Source organism: Panthera tigris, chromosome D1 (genome assembly GCF_018350195.1).
Source record: "Panthera tigris isolate Pti1 chromosome D1, P.tigris_Pti1_mat1.1, whole genome shotgun sequence".
NCBI classification, from domain to species: domain Eukaryota; kingdom Metazoa; phylum Chordata; class Mammalia; order Carnivora; family Felidae; genus Panthera; species Panthera tigris.
In genome coordinates, this window is record NC_056669.1 from 110,383,286 (window position 1) to 110,399,043 (window position 15,758).

Genomic DNA, 15,758 nt, shown 5'->3' on the forward strand with positions numbered 1-15,758 from the left:
ATCATCCATCCACATGTGGTCTGTCCGTCTGTCCATCCATCATCCATCCATATATGATCTGTCCGTCCATCCATCCATCCATCATCCATCCGCACGTGACCTGTCTGTCTATCCATCCATCATCCATCCACATGTGATCTGTGCATCCATCCATCCATCCATCCATCATCCATCCATATATGATCTGTCTGTCCATCCATCCATCCATCATCCATCCACATGTGATCTGTCCATCCATCCATCCATCATCCATCCACATGTGATCTGTCCATCCATCCATCATCCATCCACATGTGATCTGTCCATCTGTCCATCCATCATCCATCCATATATGATCTGTCCATCCATCCATCCATCCATCCATCATCCATCCACACGTGACCTGTCTGTCTGTCCATCCATCCATCATCCATCCACATGTGACCTGTCCGTCTGTCCATCCATCATTCATCCACATGTGATCTGTCCATCCATCCATCCATCCATCCATCATCCATCCACACGTGACCTGTCTGTCTGTCCATCCATCATCCATCCACATGTGATCTGTCCGTCCGTCCATCCATCCATCCATCATCCATCCACATGTGACCTGTCCATCCATCCATCCATCCATCCATCCATCATCCATCCACATGTGACCTGTCCGTCTGTCTATCCATCATCCATCCATATATGATCTGTCCGTTCGTCCATCCATCCATCATCCATCCACATGTGATCTGTCCATCCATCTGTCCATCCATCCATCCATCCATCCATCATCCATCCATATATGATCTGTCCATCCTTCCATCCATCCATCATCCATCCACATGTGACCTGTCCGTCTGTCTATCCATCATCCATCCATATATGATCTGTCCGTTCGTCCATCCATCCATCATCCATCCACATGTGACCTGTCCGTCTGTTCATCCATCCGTCCACCATCCATCCGTCCATCACCCACACACCATCTATCCTTTCTTACCTACATTTAACACATATTTACTGAACACCAGCAATGGTGCCGGGAAAGAGCAGTGGATAAACCAGGACAGGCGGAGCGGAGAGTAGCCGACCAAAGAAACGAATGAACGCAAAAATTCCCACTGAGATCCATGCAGTGAGGAGGAGGAGCAAGTGTGGTGATCGAGACCGAGGGAGGTGTGACGTAAAGTGAATAACGGCCACCTAAAATGTGGACCTCCTGATACCCAGGGTTGGGAATATGTGACCTTACAAACCAAAGGAGACTGGGCAGACACGATAAAGCTAAGGATCTTGAGACGGGCGATTATCCTGGATTATCTGGGCGGGCCTGCAAATTATAAGGCCCTTAAAAGACAGAGGCAGAAGGCTCCGAGTGATGTGTGATGAATGGGGTCGGTGGGGAGAGGCAGTTGATGTGACGACTGATCAAAGAGGTTGGAGGGATATGAAAAGGGACCTTGAGCCAAGGAACTCAAGTGGGTTCTAGAAGTTGAAAAAGACCAGGAAGTGGCGTCTCCCCGAGGTGCTTCAGAAGGGACCAGCCCTGCCTCCCCCTTGGTTTTCGACTTCTGATCTCCGGAGCTACAAGAGAATAAATGTTCGTTGCTTTAAGCCCCTGAATTTGTGGTCCTTTGCTGCTGCAGCATCGGGAAGTAATACAGGTGGCCGGTAGGGCTACCCAGCAAGGCCAGGGGGATAAAATCTCTTTCTGCTTTAGCGAGACCTGCAGCATTCGGGACAAGGGCAGCAGGTGCAAAGGCCCTGAGGTAGTAAGGATTTGGTGCGTTGGAAGAACAGAAAGGGTGACCGGGGGCAGGAGTGGGGAGGTGTGCGTGCTGAGGCTGGGGAGGTGGGTGCAGCCGCCAGCCCCCTGTCAGCCCAGGTGAAGAGCTGCCTCCTCAAGCCAAGGTCAGGATGCCTCCAGGCACAGCATCTGGCCGGCGTCCCATCGTTCCGGTTTGAGACTCTCTGCCCAGTTTCCAACCCCTCACTTCCCTAGTGCCTGGAAATTTCCCAACTGTGTCCACTTCTCTCCCTCCCCAGGGCCATTACCCTGGGGCGGGTTTTTGGCACCTCTGGCCCAGACACCTTGCCAGGGACCTGGCCTCCACTGTGTCCTTCCCTCCGCTTCAAGTGTACTTAACGTGCCGGGGCAGTGCAGGTAGTCGACTCAGGTGATGATCCTAGGAAGCCCTCCAAGGAAGCGGGGAAGTAAGCCAGGGAGGAAAGTCGTTGTGAGAAGATCCCACCTTGTCTGAGGGGACTGGTCTCCAGCTCCCCGTGGCCTCAGCCTCCGTCATTGGGTCATCGTGACCACTGACGCCTGCAAACCCGGGCGGGAGCCCTGGGAGGGCGACTGGCGCGGGAAGAGACAGGCCGAGACCAGCAGTCTCTAGACCCAGTTTTCCCGGGTCTAGTGCAAAATCGCAGAGCTGCGCTCGGGTCTGAGTGATCTGGTGTCTTCTGTGTGTGGGAGGCCACGGTTCCTTAACTTTCTGGCACAAGTAGCTGTTTTCCAGATAAAACTCAAGATTGTTTTGCTGCTGGTACATCTATCTGTTTGATCTGGAATTTGCCCCGAAGCCTGGTTCTGTCTGCCAGCTGAACAGATCACACTGGGGTGTGTGTGTGTGTGTGTGTGTGTGTGTGAAGTCCTTTTTTTTCTTTTCAAGAAGTTTTAAATTCCAGGATCTTAAAAAAATTGTGGGAAAATACACGTAACACCAACTCTCCATTTTAATCGTTTTAAGGGCACGGTTCCGTGGCATTTAAGCACATTCCCACTGCTGTGGGACCGTCCCCCCCGTCCATCTCCAGAGTTTTTTGTCTTGCAGAACGGAAGCTCTGTCTCCGTGAAACAGTCACCCTCCAGCCCTCCCCCACCCTTCCCTGCTACCACCTTCCCACTTGCCTCGAATTTGGCGACTCTGGCGGACCTCACGGAAGCGGAATCTCACAGCGTCTGTCCTTTCGCGACTGGCTTGTGCCGCTCAGCGTAGCGTCCTTCAGGTCCGTCCAGGTCGTGGCAGGTGTCGGAGGCTGACGACTGCTCCAGGGTTCCGATCGACCCCGTGGTGCGCATCCGGTCGTTCGTGGGTGGACACCTGACTCGCGCGTTTTGGCTGCCGGGAATCACCCTGCTGTGAACACAGCGAGGGCCTCTTTGCCAAAGTCTCTTGGAGACGCTGCTTTCCATTCCCGTGGGGATTTGCCAGACGCGGAATTGCGGGGTCACATGGTGATTCCAGTTTCGAGCGTTCGAGGGCTCACTCCGGTCCTAAAGGCCCCTTAACCCATCTCTGGGTGGTGGTGTTCACTCCTTCTAGCTGAGCCACGCTCCCTTCTGGATCCTGTAACTGGAATAACCAGACACGGGGCAGCCACTGTTAGCACATTTCTTTTTTTAATTTTTAATGTTTATTTATTTTTGAGAGAGAGAGAGAGAGAGTGAGTAGGGGAGGGGTAGAGACAGAGGGAGACACAGAATCCGAAGCGGGCTCCAGGCTCCGAGCTGTCGGCACAGAGCCCGACGCGGGGCTCGAACTCACGAACCCTGAGATCATGACCCGAGCCGAAGTCAGATGCTCGACCGACTGAGCCCCCCAGGCGCCCCTAACACATTTTCTATTAGCTGGCGCAGGAGGGGAGAAGGGGAAAGAACCCACCCACACCTACAACAGCCCTTGTTCCTGTGGTTCCAGTGGGGCAGGTGAGGCCTCCTTTCCCTCTGCCCATCCCAGACCGTTCCCTTTGCCCTCTGCGCCCTCGGGGGGCCCGCCTCTTGGGGGTTGCTGGGGTTCCCCACGCATACGTACCGGGACATGGGAGCTCTGAGGGGAGCCTCAGAGGCTCTCTTGGGGTCCAGGCACACACTCCCTACTGCCTGCTAGGGCCCAGGACCAGGCATCCCAGACAGCATCGTAACCCCCCTCTTGGTTCAGAGCCCGGACTGCATCCTAGGGTCCAGCAAAGTGTTGTCACCCAGCCATCGAAAGGGCCACCCCTTCACTCAGCAGTACCTAGGATGATGGGAAACGAGGCGGGACGTTTTTTTAACGTTTATTTATTTATTTATTTATTTATTTATTTATTTATTTATTTGAGACAGTGAGAGACAGAGCATGAGCGGGGGAGGGACAGAGAGGGAGAGAGAGGGAGACGCAGCATCCGAAGCAGGTTCCAGGCTCCGAGCCGTCAGCAGAGCCCGACGCGGGGCTCGAACCCACGAGCCGCGAGATCGTGACCGGAGCCGAAGTCGGACGCTCAACCGACTGAGGCTCCCCCCCCCCCAGGCGCCCCTTCATTTTCAAGGTTCCTGCTTTTGTTTGTAGTACTTCTTGGCTCTCACGTTCCTTTCTGGTTTTGTTCTCATCTCTTAATTTCCTCTCCTGTTTTCATTCTTTTTGCAGCCACCTCTTTCGAAATTGTCCTTTTCTCCGGTCGCTTCACTTCTCTGCTTGTTCTAATTCTGGCTTAGGCTCTTCGGTCGTGATATTTCTTTTTTATTATTTATTTATTTATTTATTATTATTATTATTTTTTTAAGTTTTTTTTTTAACATTTATTTTTGAGACAGAAAGAGACAGAGCATGAACGGGGGAGGGTCAGAGAGAGGGAGACACAGAATCTGAAACAGGCTCCAGGCTCTGAGCTGTCAGCACAGAGCCCGACGCGGGGCTCGAACTCACGGACCGCGAGATCATGACCTGAGCCGAAGTCGGCCGCTCAACCGACTGAGCCACCCAGGTGCCCCCGGTCGTGATATTTCTAAACATCTCAAAGGGTAGTTATTATTCAGCCCTAAAAAAGAAGGAACTCTGGCCAGTTACAATAATGTGGGTGGATTTGGAGGCCCTCGTGCCAAGTGAAATCCGTCAGAGACGCAAATGCTGTGTGATCTCACCTGCACGCAGAATCTAAAAAAATCCAAACTCGGGGCGCCTGGGGGGCTCGGTCGGTGGGGCGTCCAGCTTCGGCTCGGGTCACGATCTCACGGTCCGTGGGTTCGAGCCCCGCGTGGGGCTCTGTGCTGACGGCTCGGAGCCTGGAGCCTGCCTCGGAGTCTGTGTCTCCTTCTCTCTGCCCCTCCCCCGTTTGCACTCGGCCTCTGTCTCTCTCAAAAATAAATACACCGTTAAAAAAAATAACAAAATAAAAAAACCCAAACTTGCAGACACAGAACAGATCGGTGGTTGGTTGCCAGAGGTGGGGGGAAGGGGACTGGGGGACGTGAGCGAAGGGGGTCAAAAGGGACGGACGTCCAGTTACCGGACGAGCTCTGGGGATGCAAACGTTTTAAAAATGAGTAAAGCGACCGCTCATTTTGAAATGTCACACGTCCTCCGTTTGGAGGGCGTGTCCTCGCGGCTGGTCTTCACGGGCTGGGGAGCGCCGTCGCTGTTCCCCGTCGTCTCTTTCGCGGTGTCTCTGTGTGGGTTTTGACCGTAGTTCCTTTCTGCTGCTTGGGCTTCTCCCGGCGAGGTGAGGTTTTGTGACTACTGGGAAGGAGGCCCGGGGGTGCCGCAAACTGTCCCTCTTTCCCGGACCCCTGCCCATCAGAGGCCCCCCAGCAGGTTCCTCTCCGAGGTTTTGCTTTGTCAGCTCAAGACGGCTCGGGCACCGAGACCTTGCCACCACCTGCTTGGGCTGATGGCCTGTGTGTCCCCTTCCAGTTCCCGCTCTCCCAGGGGGCCGCCAAGCTTGCCGGCCAGTCCTTGGCTGACTTCCCTTCCCGTCCTCTCCTGCGCTGGCTCGCAGCCCGTGGGCGACTCGCCCCTGCCCCCTGGCACGTGCCGCCTCGTTCCGCCGTGCGTTTTGGGGGTTGCTCTCCCGAGGTGCCCTGCCTGTTTTTACAGGGCAATCTGGGGAGATAAAAAAACGATAGCATCACTGTTCCCTCTCCCCCCACCTGCCTTCAAGCCCCGCTTGCTAAACAGCAGCAGAAACATCTGCTCTGAAAGCCAAAGGGTTGATGACAGCTCGCAGCCGACCATTCTTCAATAGACACAAGCAGCGCCAGAGAGCTGAGCACGAAGTGTGTGGGCATCCTGGTCTTTCCAGGCCCCCGGCACCAGACTGCAGAGGCCCTGCGAAGAGAGCCGCGAGCAGACCCACCATGTACTGTGGCTGGGTTGCACACTGCTCAAGTGCGCCTGGCTGACAGGGTGGGTGAGGCTGAGTTTCAGCTCGTGCTGTTTGCTGAGCCCTGGGTTCCGTCCCGGGGCTGCACCCCTACACCCCGACGGCTTCCCTGACTCTGGGGGAGGCTGCGACTTCCCGTCTCTGAGGCCTCTTTCTGCAGTGGGATTCCCTGCGGGAGGGGAGGGCAGCCTGCAAAGTGTAGGCTGGGCCCCAGGTCTCTCCCTGCACCCAAGTGAATGCACGTCCCCCTGGCTCCAAAGTCCCTTCCGGCAGAAATGCGGACTTTCCTCGCTTCTGTCTTCACCGGTGGTGTCTGTAGCCGCCCTGGGGAAGAAGCTTCAGGAATCAGAAGCAGGCAGACCCTCAGCCAGGCCAGAAGCTGGGCATCAAAGGAGCCTAACCAGTTAGGGAGCCGCTGGACCGTCGCGGCTCAGCTCAGGCGGGGAGTTCCTGGCAGAGGGACGCCCCTCCCGGAAGGGTCCCCGCAACCTTCCCAGCCCCGCCCCAGGCACGGACTGCTCAGTTCCCCGGTTGGTGCGGCCCCTTCCAACCTCCAGGCCTGTGCTCACGCGATTGTCTCTACCTGCTGTGCCTTGGAAACCTCCCATGCGTCCTTCAGGCTCCAGCTCAGACGTCACCTCTTCCAGGAAGCCTTCCCGTAAAGCCTTGCTCCTCACCCGCACTCAGTTCGTTACTCTTTCCTGAACACGGCCACTGCCCCACTGCTTCCGTTCAGCGTGGGTAGCTTTGGTCAGTCGTTCAACAAACGTTGGCCGAGTACCTACTACGGATTCAGCCTCCGAGGGGAGCCCCCTGGGGGTGAGTGAGACAATGCCGGCTCCTGGCCCCCCAAGAGCACGCAGTCCGGTCGTAAGTGCTCCGTGCCCGTCTGCCCCTTCCCGGGGATGACACCGTGGCGGACCCCGTGCTGACCCCCAGCCCCGTGAGGACCCCGCCTGATGCAGGGTGAGTGTCTCCAGTGAGGCACCCACGGTCGGCTCCAAAGGCATCCCTCTCCGAGCGACTGGCTGGTTCCAGCTGCCAGGATGCTGCCGGCTCTCTGCGGGGCTCGCACGGGCCATCAGCTCCCCGAGGGACAGGTGGGGACCCCCCCTCCCCCCACAGAGCAAACCTTGCCCTTGAACCTCCAGGTCCCCTGGCCTGGCTTGGGCTCTTGCAGGTCAAGGCAGGACCAGTCCTCCCAGCCTGGATGATCACCAGTGCCTCCTTGGCCTCCAGTCCTGGTCGCCCCCCCCCCCCTTCCAGACTCCAGGCCCTGGGATTCCCGGTCCTGGTCTCTGCCCCGTGGGCCTGGGATGCGCCCAGGAGCCCTGGGCAGCTGGCCTGGCAGCGAGCTCAAAGTCCAGGCCGCATTCTAGATGGTTCTGGGGTCTGCTTCCTGCTCCTTCTCATCCACCACCCCAACCCCAGCCCGCCACGCTTCGAGAGCACAAACCCCATCGTGTCTCTCTCCCCCACCCTGACCCTCCAGCAGCCGTGCCCTGGATCCGCACCCTCAGCACGGATGCCGGGCCGCGCGGGGTCTGCTGCTGTCCCCTCGCGTCACCTCGGGCCCTCCCCTCAAGGTCACTGTCCTCAGCCCGCTGTCGCTCCCTCCACACGCCACGCCTCCTCCTGCCCCACTCTGTGACCATCTCGTCCTCATCCTTCAGACCTCAGCTAAAATGTCACCTCCTCCCAGAAGCCCTCCTTGACCATCTCATCTAAAGGCGGCCCCGCCACCATGCGTGATGTAATTTGCCTACCATCAAACCTACCCTTTTGAAAAAAGTTTATTTTATTTTTGAGAGAGAGAGAGAGACAGAGAGACAGAGACGGGGGGGGGGGGGAGGGCCAGAGAGAGAGAATTTCAAGCAGGCTCTGCACTTTCAGCATGGAGCCCAGTGTGGGGCTCGAACCCACGAACTGTGGGACCATGAGCCGAGCCGAAGCCCGACGCTTAACTGAGCCACCCGAGGTGCCTCCCACATTTACCTGTCCAAAGCGCACAGTTCAGCTGTTTTTAGTATATTCGCACGGTCGTGCCGACGCCACAGCTGCCTAATTCCAGAACGTTCTCATCACCCCAAAAGAAACCTCGAGCCCACTGGCGGTCGGTCCCCACCCTGCCTCCTCCAGGCCCAGCTCCCACTACCCTCCCTCTGTCTCTGTGGACTTACCTACTCTGGACGTTTCACACAAGTGAATCTGCCTTCCTCCGCTCGGCAGAATTGTTTTTAAGACTCAGCTCTTCGCCCGGTTTTGTGGCTGAAAAATATGCCTGGACATTTCCCGTTTTGTCTGCCGTCGGTCCCTCCGTGCACGGATGCCACGGATGCTTTTCCATTTCCCCGAGTCCCTTCTCATTTCTGATTTCCTAGACGGTTCGCCGCCTCCGAGAGAGAAGGCCTGGCTGGGCGCTCCTCGCTGCGCCCCGGAGCCCCGCACACGGGGTGCTCAGCGAGCAGGGGCGTGGCGGGACGGTCGCAGTGGCTGCCCCTGGCGTCCGATGGTAGCGTCGCGCGCTCACGGATCCCGGCCAGGCTGATAGGACAGGGACAGGCTAGGACAGCCTCTCAGGCAGGTGGGACCGTGGCCGGGTAGCTGGGGGCACATCGGCTTCCTTGACCATAGAGCGGCTGGTTCTGCGAGGTCCCCGCTGGGACCGAGCCCCGTTGCTGCCGGCCGGTAATGTGCCTTCTGTGGCTTCCTTCCCTTCCCTGGCTTCTCCAGCTTGCCTCCAGCCCTGTGTTGGGGGCTGCACCCCGGGCCCCCAGCCCAGGAAGACGTGCTTGTGCTTGGGTCTGACCCGGCAGGGCCCCAGATTCTGCCCAGCTCGCCAGCCTTCCACGTGGCCCGACCGGGCCCCGACTCTCCCAGACCCTCACTCCAGGCTCGCCACCCTCGGGCCTTCTCCCCAGGGCGGCACCCCAACCCCGCACGCCCCGCCCCCCCTCCCGCCCCCTGTCACCCACAGCCCCTCCCTTGGCTGCCGCCCCGAGCCGCGCCGTCCCCAGCACCACGAATGATGTGGGTCTCCCCAGATCTTTGCGTGGGTCATGTGTGAGAGCGCTGAGAGTAGCAAGGCTGTGGCCTGGGCCGCATTTGGTTGTGCCAGGGGGGTGTCCCCGGGGCCCTGACGAGGGGGCTTGCTCACTAGCGCCCCTGCAGGCGGCCGCAGGCTCAGCAGCCGGGCTCTCCCAGTGTCTGGCCAGGCTTGGCCGGGCCGCTGTGTGACTGCGGACAGAGCACGTGGCCTCTCTGAGCCTCAGTTTCCCCAGACACAACAGTGGGAAAATTTCTGCTCTGTTCTCAGCAGCGGTTTCGAGACTGAAGAGTGACAAGGGATTTGGGAATTCTTCGTTATCTTAAAAGCCCGTGAGCACCTGCCTGTATTATTCCACAGCCCCTGAGGCAGTCCTGGCGTGGTAGGTGGGCAGCAGGTGGATGGACGAATGAGTGAAGGAATGAATAAAACCCACAAGTAGGGGCGCCCGGGTGGCTCAGTCGGTTAAGCGTCAGACTTTGGCTCAGGTCATGATCTCGCAGTTTGTGATCTCGCGGTCGGATCCTCTGCCCCTCCCCCGCTCATTCTCTCTCTCTCTCTCTCTCTCTCTCTCTCTCTCTCTCAAAATAAAAATAAATAAATAAATAGCTTATTTATTTTGAGAGAGAGAGAGAGAGACAGAGAGGGACAATCCCAAGCAGGCTCCACCTGTCAGCGCAGAGCCCGATGCGGGGCTTGAACTCACAAACTGCGAGATCATGACCTGAGCGGAAACTAAGAGTCAGATGCTTAACCGACTGAGCCACCCAGGTGCCCCTAAATAAACTTAAAAAGCCCCATAAAGCCACCTTTAGAAACACCTACGTGGGCACATGCTCCCTGCTCGTGCAGGTAGGGAGGGACCCCAGCCCCGTGGGGGGGGGGGGTGGCGAGTGGCCTGAGGTGCCCAGGAAAGAAAGGAATATGACCAAGAAGCATCCAGAGCAGGTGCAGGGTGCCTGACCTGCGACGCCTGTGTCTCCAGGCTGCAAGGACATTGGGCTCCTCTTGTGATCTGCAGCCTCACCAGGAAGGTTCCATAATTCCCCCTAGAAAACAAATGGGGAAACAGACAGCGAGGTTGTTGGCACTTTGCCCCAAGTAACATATCTCCAGGCATGTGTTTGGGAACCGAGGGGGGCATTTCTCTCTCTTTTTTTCTTTAATGTTTATTTATTTTGAGAGAGAGAGAGAGAGAGAGAGCGCACTCACACAAGTAGGGGACAGGCAGAGAGAGAGAGAGAGACAGCATGAGCAGGGAAGGGGCAGAGAGAAAGGGAGAGAGAATCCCAGGCAGGCTCCAAACTGTCCTTTCCGAGCCTGACACGGGGCTCAAACTCACGAACCGTGAGATCATGACCTGAGCCGAGAATCTGATGAGCAACCCCCTGAGCCACCCAGGGGCTCCCAGGGGGCCATTTCTGATTTTCAAGCCAAGTTTCAAGCAACCTCCAGGTGGGTGTCCGGGGAGAAAAAGTTCCCTGTCGACGGTGCAAGCCTCCGCCAGTGGCCCCGGTGTGATGTGAAGCGATCCTCAGGCTGAGCCCGTGTCGGTGTCCCCACCCAGAGGATGCCCTTCTCCACTGCAGGTTCCTGGGGACAGTGGCAACCAACACAGCTGCGTGGTGGGGGGCGGGGGGGGTGTGTGCAGGGGGAGGCGGCGGAGAGGGCTCTGTTCCCCGGTGAGTCTCAGGTTTGCTTTCTTTCCTGGGGTCAGGGCAGGCCCCGGATTTCGTGCCAAGCCTCCCTGTCTCATCTACTCCGCACACTACCGGCTCTTTTTCCCCCAGCGCCTCCTCTGGGCTGGCCTCATCTCGCAATCCAGGCTGGTGCCAGGGCCCCGCCTGGCCCCTCCCTAGGCCTGATGTGCTGTGGCCTTCCCCGCCCGGGGCTGAGTCACTGTTCCCCTTCATCCCGTGCTGGGTGGGTCCTGTGCTCGTGGACTGAGCTGAGGGCCGGTCGGGGCTGTTTTCGGACACGGTGCTTCTAGCCCCCTGGGGCGATGCAACCTTGGGAGGAATGTCACTGAGACCCTCCAGCCTCAGTTTCCTCATCTGCCAACAGGGAAGAGGGACAGCCGTCTTGGCCCACAGGACTGATGGGAGAACAGGCAACTGTGGTGTGGGAGATGACCTGAGGGGCACAGGAATTAACATGAAAACAAAGCCTTGTCCCCTCTTGTGGCTGGCATCCTTCAGAGATGAGCCCCCGCAGCCCCCCACCTGGTGTTCCTGCTTCCCTCCTGTGACCCCCTCCCCTTGAGGGGGAGGGCAGAACCTGGGGACCCTCACCAACAGGACACAGCAGGAGTGAAGGGGCCGGGTTATAAGGACTGTGGCTGCTACCTTGTCAGTCCTCTCTCTCTGGCTTTTCTCTCTAGACAGCACTGACGACCGTGGAGGCCGTGACGTGAACTACTCTAGCAAGAGGCCTGCGTGGCAGGGAACGGAGGCCCTCAGCCCTGCAGCCACCGAGGGAGACTTGAACCTCGAGATGGGTGCGGCCTTGCTGGACCCCTTGATTGCCGCCTTCGAGAGACTCAGAGCCGGGGCGGCCTGTGGCCAAGCTGCTTTCAGATTCCAGCCTAAGAAAAACTGAGAGACAATTAATGTGCTGTTAAGTTTTTTTTTTTTTTTTTTTTTTTTTTGTGTTTGTTTATTCATTTTGGAGAGATAGAGAGTGTGAGCCGGGGAGGGGCAGAGAGAGAGGGAGACACAGAACCCGAAGCGGGCTCCAGGCTCCGAGCCGTCAGCACAGGGCCCGATGCGGGGCTCGAACCCACGAACCGCGAGATCGTGACCTGAGCCGAAGTCAGACGCTCAACCGACTGAGCCCCCCGGGCGCCCCTTATGATTGATGTGCGCTTAAACCATGAAGTTTTGGGTTTGTTTGTCATGCAGCAGTAGATAACTAAGAAACGTACTTATTGGTCTCGGAAAAAAGATACGGTAGCAGCACATCGTTTGGGTTTGCAGACGTTTATTGGTTGCAACGAAAGGGAAACGAATCTGTTTAAATCAACTGGAAGGGAACTATAAAATAAAAGTACGAATGGGAAAGCTCGCGGGATGGCAAAGGTCGGGAGGGGCATGGACAGTGACCGAAATTCCCTAAGGATGAAGACGTTGATGGGACGCAGTATTGAAGCCACAGCGGGCATATTCAGTATTAGAAATAATCAGGGGTTATGTCAGGGGCAGGCGTCTCCGGGGTGCGGTGCAGGCTTCTCTGCTTCCTGGCTTCTCTTTTTTAAATTCGACTTAATTTTAGAGAGCGGGGGGGGGGGGGGGGGTTGAGCCAGGGAGGGGCAGAAGGAGAGAGAGAATCTTAGGCAGCTTCCACACTCAGTTCAGAGGTGACGCGGGGCTTGACCTTGGGATCCTGGGATCGTCACCTGAGCCAAAACCAAGAGTTGGCTGCTCAGCTGACTGAGCCCCAGGCGCCCCGCCCTGGTCCCTCCTGGCACCACAGCCTAACTGTGTGCACTGTGTCCATCGGGGGAGGGACAGCTTTGTGGCCTGTTTACTGCAGCCTGGTGTCCGGTGGGGATGTGGCCACCCCGGTTCTAGGGCAGCGTCTGACTGTGGCACTTACCTCCGTTCTCTGGGCTGAGGAAGGTGGGCAGAAGGGGTTGGGGTAGGAGAGGGGAGGATGGGGTGGAGGGTGTCGGATGATGTCACAGTCACGCGATGGCTCTCCTGCAGAGTTGCCTCCCGGTCCGGGGCACCAGCAAGACCCACGGACCGAGCAGGCAGGAGGACTCGTGACCTCATGCGACTTCAGCTGCAGACAGACCTCGGCCGAGCCCTTCTCACCTCTGGCCTTAGTTTCCTCACCCCCAAATGCAGGGGAGAGGGCCTTGGGGTTTTGTGTGGCCAGAGCCAGCTGTGTTCGTCCCTTCCGGCTGGACCTGGGAAATGCCCTTAGCAAGCCCTCGTCCCTAGTTCTGTCTCCTCCATTGGACCGGAGGGACAAGGAGCCCTGAGGGTGGGCTGGTGGGCGGGGTGGGGCCCCAACACCCAGGCAGTTTCGCAGATCACCTCCCCCCTGCCCCGCCCTTGACAGGTGTCACTTAAACGCTCCCAACATCCATATCGGTGTAATTTTCTCCCCACTTTACAGATGGGGAAACAGGGGCTCAGAGAGGAGGGAGACGTGCCCAGGGTCCCCCAGCTGGGTCACCCTGAGAGCAGAAGTCGCGGGGCTGAAATGCACGCGTCCCAAAGTGCCTGTATTTTTTTTCGCTGCTGTGGCCCCAGCCCCTAACTAGCGCCTGGCGATCAGGAGATGCTCGTGAGCACTGGCTGGACTGGGCTGGACTGGGAGGTGGCGCCTGGTCGACCCCATAGGAGGCGACCGGGGCACAGACACGGGCTGTGACTCGCCTGAGGCCGCCTGCTCGGCATCGTTCTGGTTTCACTGCCAGACTAGCACGGCTCCCTCCGCCCTGTGCCCCCCGGCCGGTGTCCCCAGGCGCAGGAGACTCATCCACGGGACCACAAGGCTGGCGTGAGGACCCGGCTACCCAGAGGGCCTACCGGCCACTTCTCTCTCCGTGGGCACCCGAGTGCTTACCGAATATTAGTGACACACTCAGCCCAGATGCTGACCGTCTGCACCGCAGGGACAGCCTGGCTGTACCAGGGACAGTACGGTACCCTGGCACCTGAGAAAGTTTATTCCTGCCTTCCCTTTACCGAGAGCGCCTTCTGCTAGCCGTGCATCCAAGCCAGGCTCCACACCATAGAGTCCGTGTAAACCGTGAACCTATAAACAAGCTGCCCGCTATTTTACCAGCAAACGTGGGTTTACTCGGGAACAGCAGAGAATTGCAACCGGGGACAGATGAGCCACAGCAAGGCCACAGGCAACTCTGCAGAGAGGACCCCTCCTTTAGAGAGGACAGAGGGAGTTGGGCGGGACCGCTGTAAAGAGAAAGTTCATTGGAGCACTTACTCCAAGTGCCCGATGTCGTGGCTTCTCATTGGTTGAGCGGGGGCTATCTCTCATTGGCTGGGCTGTCGCTGGGGGCGGAGAAAGTCTTCCTCCCGCCGGGGTAGGTAAGTTCCAGCTGGGACTGTAAGGTACACGCTCTTCCTGTTGGGGTCTGTGATTGACCGCCAGGAGTGGTAGTGCGTGAGAGTCCCCTCCTTCTGTCCTCCCCACTCCATTTCCTTTTATTTTTAAAGATTTTATTTTTAAGTAATCTCTACACTCAGTGTGGGGCTTGAACTCACAACCCCGAGAATAAGAATTGCATACCCCACGGACTGAGCCGGCCAGGGGCCCCTCCCAACTCCATTTTTTTTTAATTTTTAATTTTTTATTATTTATTTATTTTTGAGACAGGGAGAGACAGAGCATGAACAGGGGAGGGTCAGAGAGAGGGAGACACAGAATCTGAAACAGGCTCCAGGCTCTGAGCTGTCAGCACAGAGCCCGACGCGGGGCTCGAACTCACGGACCGCGAGATCATGACCTGAGCCGAAGTCGGCCGCCTAACCGACTGAGCCACCCAGGCGCCCCCCAACTCCATTTTAAATGAGGTTTCCTTTAATTAATTTTCACAAAGTGCTTATAGTGCCCTACATTCCACTTGGGCTCCGTGAGTTTGTACTCAGACCTAAAGGGAATTCCTTAATCGCAATTAAAGACAAATCCTTGGGGGATGGGCCATTTTTACAAAGTTCTGCGTGCATCTATTTTCTTTTTTCAGAATGAAAGTATCTTACTTTTTCCAGGTTTTAAAATGCATGCTTCGGGGCACCTGGGTGGCTCAGTTGGTTACGTGTCCCCTGTCTGACTTCGGCTCAGGTCATGATCTCACGGTCCGTGAGTTCGAGCCCCGCGTGGGGCTCTGTGCTGACAGCTCAGAGCCTGGAGCCTGTTTCGGATTCTGTGTCTCCCTCTCTCTCTGACCCTCCCCCATTCGTGCTGTGTCTCTCTCTGTCTCAAAAATAAATAAACATTAAAAAAAATTTAAAATGCATGCTTCTTGTTAAAAAAAAAAATAACCAAACATAGTCTATGATTTTTCTGACCTCCTCAGATAACCACACTGTTAACCCCCAGCACTTTTAAAAATGTGCCCGCTGATTTGCTCAATGATTTGATTGTTATTTTGATTTGATTTGCATCCCACTGAGGCGAAGTTTGTCTCAAGCATCCTACATCTGTAGTTCCTCTGTTGTGAACTTCCTGTTCTTACTGATTTTTTTTTAATTAAAATAATTTTTTAAACACTTTTGTTTATTTTTGAGAGACAGAGTGCAAGCAGGGGAGGTGCAGAGAGAGAGAGGGAGACATAGAGTCTGAAGCTGTCAGCGTGGAGCCCGATGTGGGGCTCGAATTTAGAAGTGTGCGATCACGACCTGAGCCGAAGTTGGATGCCTAACCGACTGAGCCACCCAGTCGCCCCTTGTGGACTTTTTAAAAAAAGTTTATTTATTTATTTTGAGAGAATGAACAGGGGAGGGTGGAGAGGGAGAGAATCCCAAGCAGGCTCCATGCTGTCAGCGCAGAGCCTGACTCGGGGCCGAACCCAGGAACAATGAGATCATGACCTGAGCCGAAATCAAGAGTCAGACACTCAGTT